Here is a 6,000-nt window from a genome sequence, read left to right on the forward strand (position 1 = left end):
AAAAGCTTTGCGGCCAAAAGTGGCTCAAATGATTTGGAGACCTATGGCGAACTCACTAATAATAATAATAAATACATTTAAAATCATTTGGAGGCCTCGATGTATTTATAGCTAAGAGTCTTTAGGCTTGAGAGTCTCAATATTGCATTTATAGCTAAAAGTCTTTAGGCTTGGGGCCTTGATACATTTATGGCTAAGAGTTTTTTGGTGGCCTCAGTGCATTTATAGCTAAGAGTTTTTAGACCGGGGCCTTAGACGACCACCTCAGTCGCCTAAGGGTTGAGCCATCCCTGTTTGCAGCGAGTGAGACCATCTAAGGGAGGAGGGCCCGGAGGTGGGGAACAAAAGAAGGAGGGAGAGGAGAGTGGAGGATGAGGTGGCAATAGTGGTAGGGTGTTGGTATCGGTGGTGGGGTGGTGGTGGATAGCAGCAAAGAGAAAGGAGAGGCGGGAGCCATGGAAGGAGGTGAGCTAATGGGCACAATAAGGAAGACGTCGAAGAGCTTATTGGCGAGTGAGTCTATATGAGGGAGGGTCTAATCATACGGAAGCGGGGGAAGGAGAGAGATGAGGGTAGAGGAGGAGGTGGCGGCAGTGGCTAGGTTGGGGGGGGGGGGGGGGGGCAGAGGTAGCAGTGGAGGAGGAGGGGGAAGGGGGTTTGGGGGTTAGGGATGGGGTTGAAGTTGGGGTTTAGGGAAAGAAAGAAGTGGGCATTGGTTGAGGTAGCAGAATGGATGAGTGGCGATCAATCATTAACTTGATCTACAACTGATGTTGGTAGACCAGATCCAGGCAATAGGGGTTTAGGAAAAGGGAGAAGGAGTGGGCATTGGTTGAGGTGGCAGAATGGATGAGTGGCAGTCAATCATTGGCTTGATCTACAACTGATACTGGTAGACCAAATTCAGACAATAATTTCTCCTATTGTAGAGTGCCCTATTCGTCTACTAGCCAAGGATTACATGTTGAATGGTTCTATGATCAACGGCGAAATGTAGAGCCTCCATAATGTGACAAGTGGCAGTTGTGCAAAGAGCCACTTGTGAGAAGCTTCTTCTATAACATTAGAGCATGAGAAGTAGCAGTCATGTAGGGAGTGATGCAATGAAAAAAGAGCGAAGGGACAATTTGATCATCAAGGTTATACTTCAATCATTAGCATACAAATAAAAGTAAATTAGATTGAAGAATCCTTCATTTTATAATGAATTGTTTTTAAAAAAATTATTAGTACATCCAAAGCTATTCGACATCTCTGTGCCTGGTGTGGAGCTGAGGGCTGCCTGGGCAGGCCTTCGACACGCTCGGCTTGAGTTACGAGCTAACTCAGTCATCTTGGAGGGTGACTCGGTCACGGTTATCAGTTGGATCCAGAAAGTCTGAGGAGTATCGACGGCAACCATTTGTTGCTTCGTGACATCTAGGCAATGATGAAGAATAGAGGGGCCTTTCAAGCCAAGTATGTATTTCGCAAAGCTAATGGAGCTGCGGATCGGGTGGCCACCTATGTGGCCAGCCATGCGGATGGTACCTGGTGGGCTGAGGATAGAAAGTTGCCCCGAAAACTCCGAGATATTCTATTTTCAGATTTTATTAGGTATATTCGTACTTGATGTATGAATTACCCATCCTAGCTCAAAAAAAAAAGGTTGCCTATACAATGTATTATATATATATATATATATGATATGACTCCGAACCCTAATTCAAGCATTAAATCTAATACTGAATCATATTCGTAACAGAACTCAACAACAAAAAAATACTACAATTATTCTACTACAAACATAAAATCTTGGCTAAAATTTGATATTGCCTCTATTAAAAAAATTATAGAAAAATTTGGTGAAAACCTCTGAATCACCAGCACTCAGACATTCACTTAAAGGATGGAAATAAGTCAAATATTTACTTGTCAAAGTCTTTGCTCATGAATCCGCTGGCTCCTGCAAAATTTGACATGGTCCATTTGATCATAATACTTGCTAGATGCACCATGTGCTATATTATCCTCTTTGAGTTGAAGAGTATTCGCTAACTTTAGGCGATAGGTATTATCATTGATCTTCTCTATGATCATGCAAGATCCAACCTTGTGAGAAGTGAGTTTCCTTATTCTCTAGTTAGTAGGCGGTCTCTGGTAATGATAGCCTACATATAGTCACTAACCTTGAATATCACCTTGCACCTATAATCATCCACATGCTTCTTGTAATGCTTATTTAACTCTTCAATTGTCTCATGCACCTTAGCATGTATATCTTGAAGCTTTTGCACCGTATCTTCAGCTTGCATAGTTTGACCATGTTGTGGAATTGGCACCAAGTTTCATGCATATCTTTGGTTGAACCATACATAATCTGCAAAGAATTGAAACCTGTCAATCTATTAATGAATCTATTAATGTAAATTGTGCCTTGGTAACCATCTGATCCCACTATCTTAGATTTTTAGTAATTAAAATTCACAATATTTTGCCCAAATGCTTGTTCGCCAACTAAATTTGTCCATCTATCCTATAGGTAGTAACCGTTGTTAAATTAAAAAAGTCATTCCCAGTCTCTGCCATAAAATCTTCCAAAAATATGATCTGAACTTGGATCCTAGTTTGAGGTGATTGAAATCAGAACTCTATACAGTCATACGGTCTCCCAAAAAAACAATCCCATAATGAAAGATGTATCAATTGTCTTCCTATACATGATGAAATGCGCTATTTAAAAAAAAATGGTCCACAGAACCAAGATTGAGTCAAAGCGATGCTGAGTTCTTGTAGGACTAAATATTAGGAGCCTCAATATGAAGTCTAAGCTACTAATGTGGGTCCATAGTGTGTTCCGTACTCGTAATGGCATATATACTTCTACATTTGTTGCTATCCCTTTAGACACTTAGTGCAGATAGCATTACTTGACCTATCTCTCTAATCCCTCCTTAGCCTGGGCCAATAATATTGTATGGACACAAGTTGATATGGCTTGCTACAACTAAAATGACCCTCTCCATGGAACTCTTGTAGGATTTGATACCTCAATTAGCAACCTAGAATACATAGATGAGTCCTTTTAAATAAGAAGCCATCTAGTACCTGGAAGTCGTCACATTGTTGAAACTGCACCTCATTAAGAACACTACAAATTAAGGGTTAATAGCTAACATATCTTTGAAAATATTGAAACATGTTATAGTAGCATGCATGGTGGTGGTAATAAAAAGAGTATTGTGGCTCCAAGCATCAATTACTTAGTTCTACACCATATTTGTACCAAAGCATGAAGGCGAACTCTTGTACATAATTTGACTGCTTTAGCATGACATGAATTGAGCTTGCTATAAGGTATTTGAGAGCCTTATGGTCAGAAAATAGAACAAACTCCTAGAATGAAAGATAGTGCCATCAGTACCTTAGTATCTAGAACATCGCATATAACTTGATATCGTATGTGGAACAATTGAGCTTGGATCCACTCAACTTTTAGCTAAAATAACCAATTTGCCAGCCTTTCTGGCTCAAGACTGCCTAATATCCATCTTAAGGGTGTAGCACACCAAGCAATCAGAATCAAATTTTATCCTTTAAGCATCTAAATGGGTCAATTTCCTCTCATGGCCGAAAAAGGACACAACCTTTTCGAAATAGACACGACTAGTAGAAATAATCATGAAAAAAAAAAGATCCTATAGGAGGTAAATTTCATCTTTTACATCTACTTTGTCTTTAGTCACTTCATCTAATTCTTTTCATATCGGAAGATATGTTCGATCAAAGTCTTTCGGAAAAAAAATGCTTTGACTGACCCATTTTAAGGTTCAAATGATGCAATTTAGCTATGATCATTTAATGCACTATACTTTTAGGAAATTGCATCCTATCATAAAGCTCAAAATGTTATCTGATTTCAAAAAAGAGCACCTCAATTGACCGTTGTACGGGCATGCTATAAATTTGATAAGCAATTCGGGTTTCAAATATGGCAGATCTTACTCCTGCAGCTAGTTCAATCCTCTTGATAATAACTAAAATAATTCACATCGAGTCTAGTGATTCTCTAGATCACACAGATTCATTTCCGCTCATTAGGCCAGGCTAGTAGATGACTTTTGCAGTATAGGCAAGCAGGAAGTGGCCTATTGTCGACTGGCCAGCAACCCAACAACTGATGGGTGGGCCAATAGGGCCAAATGATACATACGTGCATACATAACTCTTCTTGTCTTTTTTGCAATTTCTCTCGATGTCATTATTGTTCTTCCATTGTCGGGCTCGGGTTTGAGGGGTGATTCTTTACACCAAGCTCTTTATGTAGTTAAGCATTCACCTCAAATCCTCTTGCCTTCTACAATTACCTTGATCTATGATTAAGATCGAGCCATACTACACGTGATTCATCTTCCAACATTGCTAATACAATATTCTTGGATTGGATATAATGATAGCCAAATAAGTCCTCTTTTTTATTTTTTTAAAAATAAATAATTTACTTAAATTTCAAAGTTAAAGGCGAATGTGGGATGGTATGGTTCCCAAATTATATGACAAACCTCATGAAAATCCTTTCCTTAGGTGATATTTGTTATCATTGTATGTGCTTGGAGTAGACAAAGCTAGGGGCCATCCCATGGTTCCTAGACTTTTGACTATGTTAAAGCCAATTTTATACAAATTTGCTAGCTAAGAGAGTCAGCTCTTGCAAACTTAATCCTAAACCTTGTTGGATGCTAGGTAGTCCCATGCCAGGTTCTTTATAGCCAGCATGTTGTTGGCAACATCATGTTACCTGTACAATGAATTGGGGTTAGATGGAACCATGATGGGATGATGACAACTATGGTTGTTCGCTTCCCTTAAGCCACTTGGATTTTTCTCTTTGTGAGAAGGAAACTTTAAAGGTTTTGGATAGTTCCAAAGAGAAAATAACTTATATATGTCGCCATATTCTAATCATAATATTTGATGAATGGTGAGATAAAGATATGGATTAAAATTTTAGGACTAACTCTTGATCATAATTATTCTATGTTTAGTTATAATCTTTCTTTAAGTTTATTAATTTTTACTAGAGCTTCATTTCTTTTGATATCTATTTGACATCAAAGAGAAAATTGTAGTCTAAATATGTTGTGGCCTAAATCAATTTCTTAGAAAAAAGGAGAGAGAGTGGCTGAAAGTTTGAGTGACTAGTGAAGCATGGTCGGGAGACTATCACTAATGGCTGTACAGCTGCTGGCAAGCCTATATCCAAGGACATGAGGCTTATTGTCCATCTCTAATAGCTAAATGAGAGGGCATTTCTGCTTCTAATTCAATGCCAACATGAGCGGATATTGCTAGGAGTGGCATCCACCAGTGCTAGGTGACCTAGTCTCTTACTCCAATCAACATCAATCAGCTCAAGCTTCTATATTCAACAAAGCTATCATTTTTGATGAGGCTGAGTTGGTAGTCGCTGATATTTGTCGTAAGGGAGCTCAAGTTGAAGTAGAACCTTGAACATCACTTCCACCTATTGGAGGTGGCAAAGAATGTCTTCTAGTTTAGCTTCCATAGCAAGCAAGACATGCTCAAGGTCCGGCCCCCTTGAGTCCATGGAAGGTTGCCAGCCAAGTACTTGTACTTGAAGCTTAGAGCTTGAACTTTGCCTTCATGGTAGTGGCTATCAAGTAGAGTGTTATCTGAAGGTAGTTGTTGAGTTTATTATAGAAATATTGGGACAAAGAAAAGGCTATAAACATCGCCTTGATGATCGAAGCTTCCTTTGGGTGAACATTTACACTGAGAGTCTAAGAAGATGGTGTTAGAGTCCCTCACCAAGGCATATTATATGCTTGTTATGGTTCACCTAGACCTTGCAAGTCTGCTCATGCCTGCATTCCAGGCTGGCTTACTAGAAATGGGAGTGTGTCAGCCCTTTGTTTATGAAAGCATGAGACAATTTACTATGGTTATCTTTTACTAGGCCATGTAGAAAAGGGGGCTAGTTGGGTCATCATCCTTGACATA

The sequence above is a fragment of the Phoenix dactylifera genome, chromosome 5 (assembly GCF_051530095.1).
Source record: "Phoenix dactylifera cultivar Ajwa chromosome 5, Ajwa_hap1_PhDact_Kaust_v1.1, whole genome shotgun sequence".
NCBI classification, from domain to species: domain Eukaryota; kingdom Viridiplantae; phylum Streptophyta; class Magnoliopsida; order Arecales; family Arecaceae; genus Phoenix; species Phoenix dactylifera.